This window comes from Ischnura elegans, chromosome X, assembly GCF_921293095.1.
Source record: "Ischnura elegans chromosome X, ioIscEleg1.1, whole genome shotgun sequence".
In the NCBI taxonomy this organism is placed as follows: Eukaryota; Metazoa; Arthropoda; class Insecta; order Odonata; family Coenagrionidae; genus Ischnura; species Ischnura elegans.
The window spans coordinates 40,273,365-40,295,002 of NC_060259.1; the positions used below are offsets into that span (position 1 = coordinate 40,273,365).

At 38.8% G+C, this 21,638-nt stretch overlaps 1 protein-coding gene and 1 long non-coding RNA gene across 2 annotated transcripts in view; both read right to left on the bottom strand.

Annotated features, from left to right (window-relative positions):
* The window catches only part of LOC124170790 (ceramide phosphoethanolamine synthase-like), a 30,025-nt gene extending 25,889 nt beyond the window's left edge, over window positions 1-4,136 (bottom strand). Inside the window, exon 1 of the mRNA XM_046549753.1 lies at window positions 3,782-4,136. The gene's annotated coding sequence lies outside the window, so the exon portion shown is untranslated. The remainder of the gene's footprint in view (window positions 1-3,781) is intronic.
* Window positions 4,137-8,991: 4,855 nt separating this feature from the next.
* Window positions 8,992-15,820, bottom strand: LOC124171364. Its single transcript, XR_006867691.1, has 3 exons — window positions 15,677-15,820; window positions 14,714-14,875; window positions 8,992-9,290 (listed from the first exon to the last, which is right to left on the bottom strand). It is a non-coding gene; the product is annotated as an uncharacterized LOC124171364 (long non-coding RNA).
* Between the last annotated feature and the right edge of the window lie 5,818 nt (window positions 15,821-21,638).

Sequence of the window (21,638 nt, forward strand, 5' to 3'; positions counted from 1 at the left end):
GTGGTTAGATTGAATAGGTGAGGGTTGAGCTCGTCTCGAGCTACACCAAAATAATGTGACTTCACACATTCAGGGTGGAGGGGCCAGTTCCTTCTTTGGGTCACTCCGCACCTCGAGGATTTTATTTGGAAGTGTCCGAAGGCTTCATCCAGGACTTGAACCCGAGACCCCTCGTTCAGAAACCAAGCGTTATACCTACCAGTCTATCATGCTCCAACATACACTAATTTATTTTCATTAAAAGTACACTTTTCTTCACTGAATAAGGATTGTGGAAATATGGATTTCACTACATAACCTCAAAGGAATCAAAAAGATTTCACGGCTGAAAAAGTACAAATAGCTCTAAAAAGTAAAAATGAGCTTTTCATCACTCGAAGAATACAGCATGGGTGCTGATCAGGTCCATTGGGAATGAGTGTAGAAGCAGGGGAGTAAGGATTGGCACGCAATATTAATATCTAAATAAAATCAGCACCTAAGCTTTACGTTTTACTTCCTTAATTTAAGTGAATTTAATACTGCTTTAGAATGAGCGTGATTTTTTTATTCCTTTTATATTTTTTTCTACTATTTAGAGGTGAATCATGTATTCGATCAATTCAGAGCTGTGAAGATATTCCCGCCAAAAATTAATAATTAACGCCGTGTAATGTGAAAATGGAAAACTATTTATCAATACGGAAATTTAGTGAATTGGCGAGCAAAATTTAAAGCCGATCCACCCGTGGGAAGTGGGTTAAAAACCAATAAACAAGATTCCAGCAATGAAAGAGACAAACAGACGAAGCAAATCAAGAAAAAGCGTGCAAAAATAAAACAACTTATTTCGGCTGAAGTGTGCGTAACCAAATGTTAAATGGCAAAATCCGAGATGTCGTGATGGGTCTTATAGGCTATATACGATGAGAGCGTTTGTTTTCGTACAGCTTAGTTCTATTTAAACTTATCATAGTATCATAGAATAAAATAAAATAACTTTGTTTTATTCCACACATTATTTTAAAGACCCGAGCTACAACATCTAGTGTTATCATCAGGTGTATCACTAGATGTTGAAACCCGGGTCTTTAAAATAGAGTGTGGAATAAAACAAAGTTATTTTATTTTATTCTATAATGAAGCAATTCCACAAAATAACGCCTGAGACCGTGTCTTATATTATCATAGTATCTACTTCCCAAGGAGAAGGAGAGTTATCGGGGAAATCGATCTAATCTAATTATAAGTATTGCATTCTCTGGCTTTTCTTATTTCCCATAATAATACTTAGGTTGTGATTTCAAGGCTAGCCTCTGCTTTTTGGACTGAGTAGCCACCTTGAGCGCTCTTGTATATATTTACTCAGATTAGAGAATATATTTGATCAAGCGTACTATAGATTATCCTTTCTGAAGGCCGTTCGATTAAAGGTTTTAATCACATCATCGGTAACAAGATGCACCCACTTACAGCTGTGAGTGAGAATGTGAGCCGTCCAGTGACAACGCTTACTTCCTAGTGTCAATACTGCTCCCAAAAGAATAAGCTTCATAGCCACGCCACGACAGCTGCCGGTCCCCAGCGCGGCTGCAGCCCAAGATAATGGCATCGAAACCTCCCAAGTCCCTGAATCACTCTCTCACAGTATCAAAAGCCAGGTGGGTTACAAAATAAAACAGAATTCCCTATGATGTGATTGATAAATTCCGGTTTTACTGGGTGGAATCTTTCTACTACGGAAAATTAAACTCCATAAGGCTCATGTAACATGCTTCAGCGACTAAATCCTGGTTTCGTTATAAAATTACATCTTCATTCAGTCATATGACGATGTAACTATGTTTCGAAATCGGGCTCGTGCCTGAAAAATATGACAAGCGAATCACACGAAGTATAATCGAAGTCTTTTAACGGAGTAAAAGAAGTATTTTATCTTCCCTTAAATGTTAATCTGTACTAGAACTCTGCCAAAGGGGTGCTTTAACCCTTTCTAATACAGAGCTACTGCTGGGAGAAATCAAATTTCAAGATTTCTCTAATAAAAATGTGAAAATTTCTACTCAATCATAATTATCGTGGAAGCTACATTTTTACCATTAAACTTTAAATCACAAAGGAACACGTTGTTAGATCTTTCCAGAATAGAACTGAAAATTTATACAGTTCTGATGTTACTTAGAAGCAACATTGGGTTATGATGGGTGAAAAGCCTAAGCACCCCACGAAATTTTATTCAAATTTCCCAAGAAGTTTGTGAAAGACAGGCTAAACATAAGGTTAATTATCAAATGATCACTTGTGTTATAATATGTATAATATGATGTCTTTAAACACAAATTTCATTGATTTTGCGCTAATATTTTAATAGAGTGACGTATGCGCTGGTAGGATTTGTTCACTTTCGGCGTTTCAGGAGTACGGTTGACTTTCAAGGAATATCTTGGCTACATCCCAAAACACTACATAATTAAGTTGTTCTGAGATTTCCATGGTGATGATGGTGGTTTTTTTCTCAACATTTTTCACGCATGTGACCCGAAGACGCCAGTTGGTATACGGATGAATCTGTTGCCAGCAAAAATCAACAGTCGCGGATAGAACCCGCAAAAACTGTGATGAAAATCCTGCATTATTGACTTTCGACTGCACAATTATCTTACCGAATCTACTGTCAATCTCTGTAATATTCTAGTACAAGGCCCTGCTGAAATTTTTATTGCAACACAACCAACGACTTTCTTCGGGGTGACAACTATTCGACTAATATATTATTTCATTTAAAGTACAGCAAACAGAAATTGAACTTTAACTAATACCATATGTTAAGTAGCGTGAACACATGCCATACTTTAAAGATGAAACCGATGCGCACATGTCAATTTGGGCCCTATCAATACGTTAACGGGAGCAACGCCTGCAGAAACTGATAAGGTATAATCTTTTTCTGAACAATGTGATTACGTTAATTCTCGCTCTTTTTTTAAACGCACATTGTCTTGTTTAGACCCCGTCAACAAAACTAAATGTGATTCAATATACTCTCAGCATCTGGGATCCAAACGTAAAAATTGTCCTCCGAAGTGCCACACACAAGTGGCAATAATCACGTGGTTTTTCAAAACTATCCCGAATACTTGACAAAATATCCATGAAAGCTACTGGGATCTGTTTGTAAAAAACATCATGTGTTTAATGATAGATAGTTTCGAAAAAGGCAAGAATAGGGATGAGAAATAGATAATGGCAACCGAAACGATGCACATTCATAGGTCATTTCAGGTAAAAAGTACGGAGTTAAATGTATGCTATCCATGGTACGTCAGTCATCACTGTATGAAAGCAATCCAACGGGCATTTGTATGCGTTTGGCGTTAAGTCCCATTAAGCATGCATTGCTCTACACAACAAATGAGGCTACATATCAAATCAGGGGCGATATAAAGGGTGTCCAGCCCCCCTCTCCCGAAATGAAAAAAAATTTCGGTATAAAGCTGTCTACCAACCGACGCTGATAGCTATCGTAATAATTCCTATCCATTTTATATTACTGACGCACATCCATAACATTCCTTTTATATTGAAATATTTATCTTAAGAATGAATTATGATGGTGAATTCTCTTTAAAAATAACTCAACCCAACATTATATTGATCTTGGCTCCCCTAAATATAATCTGATTACGGTCCTGTACCAAATGTTCTTCACTAGAACGCAAAAATACCCACAAGAGGTAATAACGAAAAATATTTCACACATATGCGCAGCGAAATACATCTCCGAAAGTGATGGTGCACTTACCGTCATGTGCAGGATACTAAATCGCTGGGTGCACGTCTCATGGGGGTCCGGAAGCGGCACTACGGGCGCGGTGCTGGTGTGGCGGCAAGGTGCGGCGTCACGGACAAGGCAAATCCAAATCGCAGAGCTGCTCAAGAGTGGAGCGGCACGTCTTAGCCGGCTCGTGAATCACCATCGACTGCCACCCATGGAGTGAAAGAGTCCTCTGCAGCTTATCTCTCCCTTATCGGCGTCTATAGATACCTTGCCTTTTCTCGGCTCGGGCGAGGATTGATTTGACCCTCGCAGTCACCGTAACTCGCTGGCGCACCGAAAAAAATACCTCGGAAGTAACCTCAGCGGCGGAAGAGGAGAATCATCACACACACGCACGGAAAACAGCCGAGCTATGTCGCAAGCACGAATATTACATTAAAGGTTTCTCAAGTCTTCCGCTAGAATTGTTGTCGCTCCGCGCGCAGTAAAATGAGATTTAAAATTCGCCACTCGCGGCGCAACCAGTCATTTATATCCACTTTTCACAAAGAAATATACAGCATTAATACATGACTGAGCCAATAAAGTATCTAATCCGCACATTTAACGCATGTGAGACAATTATCAACTAAAAAAGACCACTTCCACAACGGCTAATGGCGAAAGTCAAACTAAACAAGATAGCTGTCTAGTGGCGCCGCTGAATAAAATGTGCGCGAAACGGCAACAGATAAAACGCTTAACAGCCATGTACTTGGGCCTCATTTATTGCATTCCCCTTGGTCGCAAGTGTAAAACCTCATTAGTAGCAACTTAAGAGGGGTCATCTCTCCTACTAGTCCGGTCGCATTTTGACTTTATTGGTGTCGCATTATTCCTTTTAAACTTGCGCTATCATGAATTCAATTGTTTCAGGCAAAATATAGTGGAAGTTCGACCTATTAGAATACAATTTCATCGCACTTTTCCGCAATTTATTTAATGCGTGCGACTTGTTTCGGCTCACGGAGACATTATCAGATAAAAGACTGTCTTCTCCCGGATCCGAAAATCGTTCTTTTATTTGGTTTCTTTTAGATTATGAGGTGAAATCCATTTTACACAGCCCTTGTTCAGTGAAGATAAGTGAACTTTTGATGAAAATATGTATACTTAGTTTATGTTGAAGCATGATGGCCTAGTGGGTAGAGCGCTTGGCTGCTGATCGAGGGGTCTCGGATTTAAACCACGGGAGAAGTCTTCGGACACCCCACATGATGTCGTCGAAGTGCGAGGTGGCCCAGGGACAGGAACTAGTCCCTTTCTCAGAATGCGTGAAATTCACATTCTTGTGGCTTAGTTAGAGGCGAGCTCTACCCTCACATATACAAACTAACTTTCAAGTTGAACCACTGGGTGAATAGTGTGTACTTTATGAGCGGAATTCTAATCAAGAATGGTCAATTATTTTTAGAAACACGTTTTTCGAAGATTATATGTTTCCAAAATAAGGTTTTTAAAGACAGACGGAGCACTTCATGGATTGTGTAAAATTAACTCGCGATGCTCTGATAAAAATGTTACGCATTTCGTAGAAATCTGCGAGGCTCAATCTGTAATAAAAGCCATCCGGTAGAGGACAATGCGCTATCGTGACACAGGAAATTTCTTCGACGTGAGACCTTAAACAAAGAACAATTAGGTGAATTTATGAATTCTTATTCAAAGAAAAAATAATGTTCATGGTAAATTGATGAATTTTGTCCTTATTTTGCGGAATGCAAACGTCTTAAGAATATTTTTTGCGAAGTGCTTCATCTTGAAAATGGTTTAAACGTTAAGCTGGTTGGAAATTTTAAACTTTTTAAGCTTTCGCAAGGGCTGTAAAACAGCCTATGTCACATGTAGAGGTTAGGACTCACTTATATGTCAACAGTGAAAGTATCCCAATACTTAGATTTTTAATTTTTTCCTTTATGGGATATATATTCCTATATGATTTATCCAACAATTGGCCCATATAGTCATAAAAATTGTTTACAAAAGTTTCGTGGAATATTATAGCGAAAATTTTTACCAATTTTTACGTGTTTTATCTTACTTAGAAGAAAATCATTCTGTTTGCATCAATATTGTCAAGCATGTTATACAATGTTTCATGATGATGTTTAATAACTACATTGAATGCCTACAAGCAAAAAAGTTGACTTTTTCCCTGGAAAATTATTCCGTGAAAAATTAAGTGCGCGAAATTTCACTCAGCATGCATATTATTCATAAACTCTCTAGTTAGCTCAAGTTTAGTGTCAATGAATCTCATACCTGGAAAGAGACATGAAACGCTCGATTGGTGCTAATGAGGGCATGGCTTCGCAAAATTCCATGGCCAAAATGAAATCTTGATGTCAGAAGTCAACAGGCCGAACAATGCGGGCATTCAGATCATGGCCGTCATTAGATTGGGCAAATCGTGGAGTCTGCAATGCGGACCACCATCTGCTTATCATTGCGGAGCGTGTGATAACAAGAACACGGAGGCTTCTCACTCCAGACGGTGAGGTCGGCCAAACGAGATACTTGGGGCTTCAACCCTCGTGGAGACGAAATAGACTGTGCCATCTGCTCAACGATGGCGAGAATGGAATTCGTCCAGCAGGGAGAAGATAATTAACCCTCTGATAAACTCGTGCTAGGATGACTATTCAGAGACCTAAAGACGTTATGAACATCCCTCGGAATCAGGGATAGCCAGTGAAACGAAACGAAAATGTTACGATTCGACCCGGAGCGAAACGAAAATACGAAACTTGGGTTTCGTTCCTGCACGAAATTTAAATCACCAAGGGGGATTAGTTTCGACCTGGGACAAAACTTTTCTCCCGGGAACGAAACTAAATTAATCGAAACTCAGCTGCTCGTTGTTAAGTTTCGATCCCAGAAGTTGAGTGGAGGGGGTTAAGAGGGAATAGTTTCGACGTTTGAAATGCATGTAGAGAGGTTAAAAAAATGAGATTAAAAATCGAATAGCGAGTTTGCGTGAACCGTTCTCCTGTTAGTGGTAAAAATATGAGTGCCCCAATGTCCCATGCATCGAATGTCGGTTGGCCGAACCTCTACTTCACTACCTCTACTAACTTCGTAATCGGTGCGTGGGTCGAAACTAAACTGTTTGAAGGTGAAGCACGCGGTCCTTCCGGTATGAAACATTATCAGTGTTAATTTCGTCCCACAGACCCGAAGTAGTTTTGACTCCGATTTCGTTTCGTTTCTTCATTTCGCTCCTAGGAACGAAACAATTGAAATTACACTGGCTTTTACTTTCGTTTCACTTGCCATCCCTGCTCAGATTACGCATATATGGATCGTGTTGACCGCGAAGTGATTTAAGATGGCGCATCACTCCCTCTTACCCGGTCGTGTTTCATATTGTTTTCGTAGCGCATTACCCATTTCCATCCACCGTAGCCATATGGCTACATCTTTCCATTCTGAGTATGTGAGGCTCTTTACGATAAACTATGTTCTATTTTGTTTTTAAATTGCTACAAATGTGCTGCTAAATGCTTTGTTGACCTAATCCATATATTAGTTTATTTTTGAAGCTGTTACTAGTAATCGCACTAGCTTGAAAGTATAGGTGCAAATAGGAATTTCAGACATTATTCTGGGCGGAAATGGGTTAGCCTAAGAATACTCTATCGTCTTGCCATTTCAGAGTGTATAGAGTAAACCTTTGTCAAAATTGAACTATATTTCTAATATCAAAATTTTACTTTCGAGAAATAGCAGGGTTTAATTTCTCTTATTTGAGATTGTGGCTAATGCTGACCATGGTTCATTTTATACTTAATGAAAATTTCAAGATGATAAAGTTTTAAAAGGTATTTTTAATTTAGAAGATGAAATGACTTTAGGTTTAATGTATACTTACTTTTATTCACCTGTTCTCAGATTCATAATTCTAAACAAATTATTGGAGTAGGAAAAATTGATAAAAATACTGTTTTCAGACTAATACCTTGCAATTTAAATTCGATGATGTAGGTATGATAATTTAGAAAGAATTTTGTGATAAGAAAAATATAAGTTAATTTTCTGAGGTGAAGAAGTAAAAGAAGTGGGAAATGGAAAATACTACCGCAGTAGCAAGAAAATATTTGGAGTTTAGATCTCCTTTTTAATGCCAATTAAAGAGCCTTTCCAACAGAAAATAGCTTCTAGTCATGATTTAAAACTTCAATTGAAAAATTTCTAGTGTAGCAGAATACAGCAAATTTTTTTTCTCCCGCGACTTCCTCTCGGTCTTTATTGTCAACGCCACATATGTTTCCTGAACAAGCTAAAATGAATATGCTTGGCTCTCAATGTACACACAGAATTGCAGAAAAAGTGTTTAAAATTTCAATATATTTAGTACATACCGTTCACTAATGAGAGCAAATTGAACCTTTCCCAATGTTACCCAATCAACAGGAAAGGTAATGTATTTCAAAGTAAGTCACTGATAGGGTCAATACTGAGGAAAATAGGAATTATGTTATTACCACCCAAAAACACTCTAAGGGGACGAATCAATCGCTCCTGTTGTATGGCGTATAATTTGTTTAAAACTTTGGCCATCATGTTGAAAGTTTCGGGGCATTTAAAGTAAAACCTTCCAAAAATTTGCCTGCACCTCAAATTTGAAATTCGTCCTTAAGAGTTTCTCATGTTCTCCATATTCTCCTGTGTTTTCCTGGCGTAGAGCGTCTTGGAAGGTTGCTTGGATTGGAAGGCCTCAGCACTGAGTATGGGAACTATTTTGGTACGCGAAACTTCGGCAGCAATGTCAATATTGACCTCGTGAGGAACTTGAACAGCCTTCCAAGACGATCATCGAGTGAACGAATCGCTCACTTGTGTGTAAGTTACACTAAAAGTTTAAACTGCAACTAGAACTAAGTGTAAACTGTAACGTGCTAATCTTTACGAGCCTGAACTATACTAACGCTTGTAAATCTGCACGGCCCCTGTGCATAAAGAAAAATGAACCGAGCGAAATCGAAGCAAAGAGGTGAGGTTAGTTGATAAGCGGTGACCCACTCGGAAGGAGTGCGTGACGACATCAACTTATCTGAGGGGGATAAAAGGCAATTGATTTTCCGCCGCGAATAGCTTCAGATGTTGGCACCGGATAGTAAAACTGGAAAATACGCGTCTCTTTTTTCAATATTTGCCAAAATCGAAAGAAATGGTGAAAGAAGAGCCAGTTGTGGCAGTAAACAATATATTTTAATAAATAATATTTATTTTATTCTTTACAGTGAGGTGCTGTTCTATGATATATCACCCGTTATAGCTTTAATTAATTCGGTGGGATGTCCATGTGAGGCAGCTTTCTTCTTGTTTGAAGGCAGCTATCTGCATGATCGTGATGAGCCTCAAAAGTGCGTTGGGTTATGATTCCGTCAGTACACTTCCGATCACAAGGCGTCTTGGGCGGCTGCGATCCATACCGGGCACGCTTCGAGGGCTTGCAAGCAGAGGGCGGGCCCTTTCTGGGAGGATCCAGCGTCTGGAGATGCAAAAGAACAATGATAATAGTGATTCTTAATTAATGAAAAATAAATCCCTATGCAAGGATTCGAACTACGAATATTTGGCCTTTGGGGCCACTTATCAGATCACTAGGCTTGCCAATATCATCAGATATTTATTGCAATTTGCCGTAGGCGTAATGATCTTTGTAGTGGCCCCGGGGATCCAAAAGTCCGTGGTTCGATTTCCGGTCCATGTAAATATTCACCCATTTCCATGAATGTGTGCTGTTGAAAATTGCAGTGTTCAAACATACATTTCCGATGGATAGATATGAAAATGAGGATTAATTATTAAATCCATTTGGAAAATGAATCAGTCATCGTTTAATTTACTTCGATAGCTGCATCATTAAACAAAATTATATCAGCAGCAAGAATGTATGATCCAAACTATATGACGCTAAATCGGAAAATCTTAATTTTGTAATAATAAATGTAAATTCGTGAGAGGGTTACGGTTTTTCTATTGGGGTGAGAGAAATAAAGTATGTAGAATCCAATATCAATGAATGTGAATTTCACTTCCGCACATCAAGGCCAGTTACAAATGTATACATCTGCTCTTCTAGTTGTAATTTTTTTCCTGATGAAACAAAGAATAGGGCTTTCCGTGATATATATTTTTGAAAATCATGTTTGCAAAACCATCGTTACATTGGAATTCATGGCAATGCTCGCCTAGGCAGAGGAAAAGTGTGGATTGCACCGCCAATGGACTAGGTGGCGACGTGCCTCAACGAAGACACCCTTAAGTGCAAGGAAGCTGCCGTATTAAAATTCCATAGAGGAAAAAACAGGATTGGAGTCCCCCGGATACGCGCCAGGTATTCCAACACTGAAACTACTAACGCATCATCTTTACCTGTGGAGCAAATGCTGGAGAACCGGGTTCTTAACCTGGACAAGGCTAATGAATTTACAAGGAAAATGAGTTTTTGGTAAAGAATGAAGTAATCGCAGTCAAATAACTTTAGTTACATGAAAATGACACCACCGTGGGCTAATAAATATTTTGAAAATTCATTAGTTACAATCGCTGAATCGTCTACAATCTACAATATACTTTTGCTTTTAATTAAAATGAGTGTAATATACAATAGCAAATTCTTAGAAAAAATACTTTTAAGCATTTGTTACGAGATCTTTTTAGTCACAATGGAAATCAGTGGCGAAGCTAATGGAGCCTTAGTGGATATTTATTCGAATAGTCTTTTAAAAATTGCATGTATACTTCACGAACGTGTGTAATATAATTTCCGCATGGTTAAAATGATAAGCTATTTTAACTCTTAAATAATATTGCTATTTGCGATACCATTAGTGTCTGTCTCATCATCTCATCTAATTTTCCGCCCTGATTTGTTCTCTGTTGGCCAATCACCAAGACTAGGAAGCATCAAAGATAGAATTCTCTCTCGAAGATACAGATTCGCGCTGAGTCGGATATGAGCACGCATCGTCGGATAGGCGTTTATGCATGTGATACTCGGTCAGTATGGCGTCCATAGGAGGCAGCCAGACGCAAGCCACTCCAGCCTCCAAAACAATTCAGTGCACCTCGATACGTTCTGATTTAGGTAATGTGATTTTTTCCCAGCTTCCTCGGGAATGTAGATGGATGATTAAGCTACTATGGATTATATAGATTTTAAACACCCGTTTTTGGTATCTTCAGTCTCTGAAATAACCCTTCGGGCGCATCCTTCTTTCTCGTCTGGTCGTATTCTGTCTTTTTTTAGTGAGGAAATACTCCTTTAAAACTCACACTATCAGTTTGAAATTTTCAGAGTTTACAGGCAAGACCTTACACAAAATTTACCTCTTATTTCAATTCATTGCAAAAATACTGAGGCAAAAGTTTCAAATTTGAGATAAAGGCAAAAGTTGACCGGGGTTTGCTTAATATTTCCTGAAAATTTCAGGATAATCATAAGCTTTTAGCGAGTAATTCGTCACAAAAAAGAGTCTAGGAGATAAGATGACCTCAAACCTATCGTGGGGAACGCGTAAGAAATATTTGAGGCAGAGCCCAAAGAAGCTAGGATTCAACGAGCGAATTGTGGGAAGGTTTTCATAAGAACAAGTGAAAGAGAGATGCTATTTCGTACTCATTCGCCCACACGTTGAATACGCAGCGAGCGTGTGGGATTCGGCGCTGAGAGACTTAATCCGTGAGCTTAATGAAATACAAAGGTAAGTTTCGCGACAGCTACCGCCGTACATAAAATGTTTTACAGATATTGAAAGAATTAGGCTGGGAACCGCTAAAGTCGCAGAGGCTACGCTCTAGAAACTGCGCATTACTGAGAAATTAAGAATAAATATCTTTCAGAGCGACACGGAGAACTCATCTCAGAAACACACTAATCATATTTCTAAGTCTCACGGAAATAATTAATTAAGAGAGATATTGTACCGAGCGGATAGACATTTTCTCCTCCGAAAAATAAGGCACTTAATAAATACTATGTGGAACTCAATGCGCGCACTTATTTTCTTTTTTCCAACGGCTGGTGTCCTAACACCCCCGCCACATGCCTATTGAGGCGACTTGAGGGGTAGCGTGTAGAAATATATTTAGGAAAAAGGCCAGTAGAACGGGAGCTAACCGTCCTAATTTTCAAACATATTGTCAAAGAGGATCCCCAAGCCTGCCACTTAATGTGTTGACACCCACCGCACATTTAAATGGGTTAGCAAAAGTCGCCACTCGCGTCGCTGACGGACAAATTGATCCGAGTTTCACGGGGAAATAAGGTATAATAGGGGTGTCAACCGAAATTTATATTCATGGTGATGCTATTTATCAAATTCGTAATTATTCCACGACATTACTTGCAGTTACAATTATTATGATGCAAAATATTGGAAAAAAGTGGATCGCATTGTGCTCATCACCTTTTCACGGATATTTTTGAAAACCGATTAAAATGCTATCGAAGTGGCAGCAGAACTCAGCCTTTTATAGGATGGAATTAGGCCTCCTCTTTTTAGGCCCCTTGAATGACATCTTCCTTAGGAGTGGGAATATGAATCAAATCAGTGGCGAAACTATGCGATGAGGCGTTGCGACTAGGCGATGAGGGGATGAATCCCCTCCATAGGCTTTGAGAAATCAAAAAAATTATATGAAAATCTTGTCTAGATTTGATGTATCATAACTGAATCCGCTAAAAGTTAAATCAAGTGCCAAAATGATGTAAAATTCATTTTCATTAGGGATAGTCGGATCGGATACTTCGGATCCAAATATCCGCGGGTATTGCCCTTCATCGGATACATCGGATCCAAAGTCGCGGAAGACATCGGATCTGGGGCCGTATTCTGTATTTCGTCGGTACCGCACCGGTCGGTTTCCCTTTCAAGCCCACCGACTGGACATCAAACCGTACCGACAACGGAATCCGCACCGACGACGACACTTTCAGCGATTCTGTAAGGTCGTCGGTTTCAAACCAGTCGGTACGGTTCCCCTTCCTTCCCAAACAGGGAAAATCCGAATATATCCGAAGTTTCACGTGTCTCCACCAATGAAAGAAGGGTAAAAACAAGTGAAGACTCATTGGCACAGTTTGTTGTCGTCATTCTCAATCTTTTTATTTGCGGAAATTACGACTTATTGCTAGATTAAGATAAACGATATTGGATAAGTTGTTAACAATGCTTATATAATGTGTGGTAGTATTGCTGTACCTACAGAATCGAAGGAAACAATATTACAACATCACAATAAAGTTTGTATGTGATGGAGATTGTTGTTGCTGGAATGAATTATTGAAACTATCCTTGAGATCGTAGTTTCTTTTTTTAAATATTGGTTCCGTATAATGCTATTTATTCATGATTTGGTAATATAGTTGTCATTAAGTAAGTTCCGTATAAATGTTATCAACGGAAGGTTATGCCATCGGCACCGTAGCAGACGAAAATAGCATACCATGGAACGTGAACGTAGGATTCAAATGCAAATGTAATATTAGAGGAACAAGTTAGGAAATTGTTATAAAAATATGGAGCTGGGTGCAATTAAAAGAAGTGTAATGACGAGGAAGTAAATAAATTGTGATTGGGTGAAATACATATGTATAAGTTGCGCATTCCAAGTGAGAGAAAATGATAATATTGCGGTAAACCTCATACTTATTAACAAATATCTTCTTTTATCGTCAAGGGAATCAATGGCTGACGATGAAATGAAATATAGTTGCCCGTTAAAAATGAAAGAAACTGATACCGTTGTGGCAAACTTCATACTTAAATAAAAAGATCTTATTTCTATGCCGAGAGAAACGCCAAATTGATGATTGAGTGAAATAACAGTCGCCTATTCAGAGTGATATAAAGCGATAACATTGCGGCAAAACTCATATTTAATCAAAAATATCTTTTTTATGTCAAAGGAGCAAGTAAATGATGATAGAGAGAAATAAAGCCTATTACAAGCGAGTGAAAGTGCGGTAACATAAATGAGAGAAAGTCATTATATGTTAGCAAACCTCATTTTTATTAACCATTATCTTATATTTCTGTCAAGGTAATTAATATAGATGATGACACAGTGAATTATAGAGGCGTATTCGAAGGGGCAGAAAAAGATAACATTGGAGAAAACCTCATTATTTACTCGGTGATGAGGTAAAAACAAAATAAAACGTACAATGCGCACCGGGGAATTCATGAAACCCACTAGTCGGTGGCCGTACCTACACCTCTTTGCTGTCGGTACGGCTACCGACGATCTCCCGTCCTCTCGTCGGTGCCGCACCGACCGGGTTCGTACAGAATCGCACGACTTCTTACCGGGAGTCGGTGTGACGTCACACCCGACGAATCGGTGCCGCACCGATCGGTTTGGAGTTACAGAATACGGCCCCTGGATCCGAAATTTTAAATAATAGCTTCAGTGAATGCAACTTTTTATAAGGGTGGAAAGAGTTCCGATTCCCTCTTCGAATGCGCCGTCGCATGCGATTCTTGTCCTACTCATGAACTGTTTTGTTTGAAAGCTCCCGCAGAGGTTACGTAGGAGAATTTCAACCATGGAAAATAAAAAAGGCAAAATACGACTGGCACATAGTGTGACTCTTCCCAAGAGATGGAACAATCATCGGGGGAATCTCAGCGTCAGGAATTTCAAAATGCATTTGGATCCGAAAGATCCGGCTCCGAAAATCAAGGATCCGATCCGATCCGAATCCGAGAAAAATCCTGGATTCGTCCATCCCTAATTTTCATGCATGTTATTTTTCAAAACTTTTCCTGAAATCCCCGTTTCCCAGGGGCTAGCCCCAACTAACCCCCTTCATCCCCCCAAAGCTCCCTCATATTCCTAGTTACGCCACTGAATCAAATGATTTCACGAATCGATCCGATTCGGTCCCAGGAGATGTTTACTCACCGGCGAGTGTGACGCTGCTGCGCTTCCCGAAGATGCTTCCGTTCAAGGGTGCCTTCCGGTAGGAGGATGCTTCGGCGCCAGCGGACAGCAAGGCCACAGCAATCATGGCGACGGTCAAGTAGAACATCACGCGGCTCATTGTGGTTGTAGATGGAGGTGGGGCTGGAAGAGAAAGTCGTATACACTGCTTTGGCCAACACCAACCGGAAATTTGCTTCGGGGGTTCTTGGGCGGTACGTGGAACGTCGAATACGAATGATTTTTTTGTCAGTATCCACGTATCGGAAAGTCATGAACTCGTCGTTGTTTTTTTTCGGAAACGGCCGCATTTATTACAACCTGATCTCTGCAGACGTTTATTTTCAAAATTAGGCTAACTTTTCGAAAAAATTAACTTTAGGGCCCTGTCGCTGGTACTTAATATTACCCCATTTTGAGAAAATTTCGGATAAGAGGCCCGGATCTCAGTTCACAAATCCAATAGCTAAGAGAGAGTTGGATAATTGGTTCAGGGCTAGTAAAATTTCGGAAGGCTGAAGCCCCCAAAGCCTCCCCACCTGACGTGCCTTGTAAATATTACTGGAGGTGGAATAGGGCCGTTCAGTCAGACTAAGTCCGACGGACTGATTGTTGTACTTGAAGTGCCCTCCACAAAGCACTCAAGCAGGAATCAGGCACACGCTGAAAAATCTCTACCACAATCGGAATTTAAACTCGGGCCCACAGTGTGGAAGCCAACACACTGGCCACCACTGCAATCGGATCCCCTTCTGATTTAGATGCTCCTCTGAAACCATGTCCGATATGATAAGACATTGGGCCAATGGCAATCGGGAGTAACGAAATTTTGCCATATCTTAGCATGCCTTAGATTTGAAAAAATGAAAGACAATGTATAAAACGCGTAGGTTAAGCATGGATCAAGAGTTGGGATACGCATGGAATTCACTTCCTTCAACTCACCAGATGCTGTGGGGCTGCGATGCTTGCAGTGGAAGATGGTGTTGGCGAATGATGCCTGCTCTGTCCACTGCCAGGGTTTATATACTGCTGAGAGTAATCCCTAGTGAACTGGACTGGAATTACTTCGAGGTCGATGGAACGGCTGGGCTTGGGGAATTCGGCCAATATTGAAGATTAATGAGACTTGAGTGGCACAACACCGACGACCGATATTGCTTCTTTCTATCCTATATCCTTCCATTCGAAGGAAATAATTATTATTAAATAAACAGCTTTAAATGAAATACAATTCCACATTGCTTCAGCAAATAGAATAGCTCTATGCATTTTGTAAATTGATATCAATAAATAAGGCGCTAGGAATGTATGACAATATGCATTTATAAGGGAATAAGAATGGGGGTTTCTCTTTTTTACGCGTAGATATAATCATTGTGCTGTAATAAGTACAGAAGCTTAAAAAATTCTTTACTGTTGGGACGAATTCACGCCAGAAAGAAAATTGATTCAACTGAAATATTTAAGGTATTCAACTTTTTCTTTCATTTCATTTCTGGTCAATGATATGGAACAAGTAAAAATTTTCCTGAGAGATATCGTAGAACGTCATATTAAATCATACACAAAGATATCGTACTGCCCACCTAATTTTAATTTAACAAACTTCCACTAAACGTGTGTCGATTGGCTTGCAGCTATCAACAGGTACTTCCAAGCCAATTGAAATACTTATAGTTGACGTTGGTGAAATTAAAATTAAGGAGACATAATATTCGTGTATCATTTAAATGATATGGAATATTACAATTCAAACTGTTTGCTAAAGGTTTAATTTTTGAAATTGTGATAAAATTATTTTTCCGTTGGACCAAGACTCAAGTATGGAAAAACAAATCAATAAAAACGTAGTCTCTATACCTGCTTTATTTGATTACGTCATCACTATGATCGTTATGTTATAATATTGGTCAATAAATTACTATTTTAAGCGGCAGTATCTCAGTGGAACGCTGCAGTGTTCAATACATAAATTTTTGAGAGATAGATATAAAAATTCGGATTAATTATTAAATCCAAAACAAAACTTATCCATTCATTGCTAATTTTTCATTTACAGCTGCAGCATATAAAAAATTATATTTGCTGGAAAAGTGCAATGATATATATCCAAGCTAAGTTTTACGGCTACAAAATACCACGCAAAATCGGAAAATCGTTATTTGTGTTCGTAAGAGAGCGACCGTTTTTCCTTTGACACGAGAGAAATAAAATATGGAGAATCCAAAATTTAAAAAAGGGACAGCGAATTTTACTTAAATTATCTTCAGGGGACCAGCTGAAAGCTAGCATATAATACACCAATGCATAACCCATATGCAACTTTGTGGGGATCACATATGAGGAATATTCTTGGCCAAGACCTGAAGAAGTTTGTCTTGCGCTTGACAAGTCCTGAAGGATTTGTCAAGCGCATTGTGGGGAGGATTAGAGTGTAAAAGAAAGATGCCATTCTCCACTCGTCCGACCACAACTTGAATATGCAGCGAGCATATGGGATCCGGTGTAGAAAAGCTTAATTTGTGAACTGAATAAAATACAAAAGAAAGCCGCACGATTCGTCAAAAACTACTACGGGAGTACTAACAGCGTTACCCAGATGTTAAGCGAATTTGGCTGGGAGCCGCTAGAGACTCGAAGGCTGCGCGCTAGGCATAGATTGCTTGAACAACTGGTAATAGGTATCTTTATGAGCGACACGGAGAATGTCATATTTGAGCCCCACTATATATACAGGTTCAAGAGAAGTGATATATTAAGAGAAATATTTTACCGAACGGATATGTATATGGGAATTCGTTTTTCCACTGAACCATAAAGAACTTTAATAAATCTAAGTCGTACTTTTGTTCGAGCATCTGCTTTTTATATGAAAACGGTTGGTGTCCTAACACCCCCTGCCACACGCCTTTAGGTGGCTTGCGGGAAAGTATGTAAATTTAAATGTACAGTGGCATATTAAGTGGGGCGCAACCCCGTAATTTCCGGAAAAACGAAATGATGGCAATCTTTAGGGTAACTCTCCAATGAAATATTTTATTTCAACAGCTTAAAAATAATGTTTAAGAATAATTTATCAATATGAAAAAGCCACTGCTCCAAGCAGATTACAAAATTCATCAGATATCATTCGTTTTACCTCAACTCGTGTGGCATAAAAAGTGCTGTGGAACCCACCATACGACATGAAGCCGAGCGCTGAGTTTTCCCAAGGAGTAATCAATATCTCAACGACAGCCAGACAATATTGTTGACGTTAACATATGACATCCGTGTAATATCCATGTTAAACCAACAAACGTTGCATGGATATCTGTCAAATATCCAAAGGACCCACAAAAAAACGTTTCAGTGATGCCCAACGGTGGACGTGGAGGTCCATATCACAGCATCTCTTAGATATCTTCACAATATCAAATGAGTAGATTATGGCTATGCTTACTGCGGTTTTTGGTAATCCCCAGACACACATACAAAACATTTTTGCTCTTCAATTCCGTACTGAATACATGTTACATATGGATATCGTTTGAAATAAAAATATTTTTAAGGAAATAAGTGTTACTTGTTGAATTGATGGTAATGATCATGAAAAAAGTGCATTAACTTTTTCCACAATAATTATTTTTATTAACCCTTTTTGTATTTAGACTTAGTCTTCTCCTTCCTTTGCTTTGTTTGATACGTATGGACCATATGTATTTAATGTCAATTAAGAGTATCACGTAAATTACTACTTGGATATCTATTTCATGCTATTTTAACTATTCGTTGTGTGCGAAAAATCCACAGAGGAAAAATCATTCGCCTTGACCGGAATCCCGGTCAAGGCGAATGATTTTTCCTCTGCGGATTTTTCGCACAATTTGTGCATTGCGGGTGACTCCGTAAAAGTTATCACCGCGGCTAGTCCCGGTATACTAAAATAACTCGTTGTGGATGTAACAAATAGGATATTTACGTAACTTTTTAAAAATATCCATCACGTGTTTTGGATGCATCAACCTTATTTAGATACACGGTGGATATCGTCTGCTGCTTGGGTGGATGCGTTGCGTGACTACATGGTGCGAAGAAAAAACTATGAGCATTATTTTTTATCCAGCAGTGAGAAACAGCGGCTATCAGCAAACCGTATGGAGCCAATCTTCGAAATTAAGGCGTTCCTCAGTCGAAGAAAGGGCACCTCGAAAAAAGTGAAACGTTTAAAAAAATTGTTTTGTTTTCATTCGAGCTGAAGAAAACGTGAAAAACCATTTTCTTTTGTAAAATTTAGGTCCTCTATTATACTGTTAATCCCAATGAATTTTCAATCGTGATTGATTACTTCTACATTGACATGCTTAAGGGCTTATAAAGAATATATTTTTAATACTGTGTAAAAAATGTAGTGTTGCAATATTTGGTAGGATGATGCTTTGGCTTTTTATGCTTACGGAAGTTCCATTGGATTACTATATCTGACATTCCTGTCCAAAGGGAGTAATACCCATTAACTCAAAATTTAAATTGATTTTTATTTCATTTTCGCGTTATTTATATACTTAAATGAGCCAATTGAAGATTTCATTCACTTCGTAATCAAATCTCCGTCCTCTAAACAGGCTTATGAGAGACTTCGTGACTTGACAGTGCAATTGAATTCATACATGATCAAGACTGCCGGGGCTGCCTATCTAGAGTATCCTAGGAACTGTTTCGAAATGTAGACCAATGGATATATACAGAAATTAGAGAAGGACGCCGAGAAAAAAGCCAACGTTTGAAATCAATGTTTTTTCATTCGATTCGGAAAGGCCATGAAGGAAACATTTTTTATGAATTTGGCAGATGGCGCTTCAAAATCATATGCCATGACTTTAGCACCCTGAGTGGCTTCAATTGCCTTTAAACTGCCTTAATGGGTAATAACAAAAATATTTATATAATATTTAAACCGATTTCAAAGAGACATTTTTGTAACTATACGTGTCAGGCTTAGCATAACATACTAAGAAAAGTTTATTCGAGTACTTGGACCCTAAATTGCTTGCTTGGAGAGAGTTACGTTACCATTAGAGTCAAAGTGCTTTGAATGACATATATTCGTTAGAGGGACACCTTAATTTCGAATATTGGCCCCATGCGCCTTGCTGGTGACCACAGTATCTTATTCCTGGAGAATGAGCAATAAACTAAAAAATATGATGATTCATACCTAAGAAAGATCGCCTATATTTTCCCGAATTTCAATGAAAGGGTGAAGCATTAGAGGCTGATTTTTTTCATCCCTGACTTATCGCGTTTGGAGTCATTGACGATTTTTTTGATATTTTTATAGGGTTTTGCTGTAAATATAGGTATACTGCAAAATAATGGCTTGATGAAAAACGGTATGTAGCGTTATTTACGATATACAGGTACACTGGCATATAGGAAATACCCATTGGTCAATCGATATATTTTTGTACACCATTCCTCCCTATTTTTCATGTTGACAAATCGAATCTAACCTGCGAAGAAATTATTTCGAGAATGCATTTTTGTGTGGCAAACTACATGACTGACATTGGTGTGGTAAGGAAACCATGCTTAATTTCAGCCCCTGAGAAAATTTTAATCTCCAATTGAAGTCAAACTCCTAAACGGTCTAAGCTCTAATCTCGGTCCACTTGGCCGGACTTTGGGAGTAATACTTTTTATGCGTATTTTTGAACCCATTTGAACTGTTGTTTAGATTTTATTGCGAATGGACCTTTTGCGTATATACTTGTCTATTCATTGGGAAAGTGGAAGTGATGGCATTGATAAATTAGAACATGTGCAGTAAAGACGCTGATACGGACGCAGAAGAACTTGAACACACAGAATCAGAGTAGTTCAATAAGAAAGTGTAGTTTTAAAGCAATGACTATATTAAATTTAAAGCGCAATAACCATATTTTTACAGCTTTTAAGAGACTAAGAAATGTAAACGAATAGGGATAAGGACTAACAGGACTGCGAAATATGGAAGAATAGGTTTACCTCTGCATAATAATATATTGCTTTCAAATCTTATTTCCGCCGAATTCTAGGTCACAACTGCACATGATCCTGAAGACATCAACTACATGTACAGGAAACTAATGGGAGAATATAAGAAATTGGTGCTTACCTATACTCGACAAATAAAAACCTAGAACCATCAAGGGACGGAACCGAACTTGATCTCTTTTGGTTTCGTAGAAAGTTTAATGTGAATGTTTTTTCGGAACACAGCAACCTATGATAAAACGACCTCGTGTTTGTCATAAATGCATGTTTGGCTACAATCAAGGATTTTAAAATATTGTCCACGGTAAAAATGAATTGTAATGAATAATTTGTTGCATACTCCATTGACTTAAATTCTTCTTCATTGGAGGAACCAGAGAAACTAAGCTCTTAGTCGTTGCATTAATTCCGCAGTGAAACATGAAGGAAAGGAAATAAAAATGACATATGAACGATTTAAACCCAAAACTTTGTGCTTCGTGACGGTAGCAAAACACATCCATGGTAATTCCAACAAGTAATAATTCAAAGGATGGAGAATCCAACAATAACCACGAAACAGTACCGTCAGCGCACAAAGATGACGCTGCAGTTTAAGATAAATTTGATTATGCCACGTCATTCTATGGTGCTTCTACGATGTTAATATATAGTAAAATCTTGCTCCAACTTGCAACCCCGAATTTTACATCGTTTTTTCGAGCGTGCGGTCGACTCCGGTTCTGGCCGCTGTCGGCGGAGAGTACGGCGACGCGGCAAGCGTGTGAATGCGATATAGCCACAGTCTCTTTTATATCTGGATAATAGATATAATAGTCATAGAAAATAATCACCACAAAGTAAAATTAATGAATATTGCTACAAATGACTCTTGTTAGGCAATCGCTGG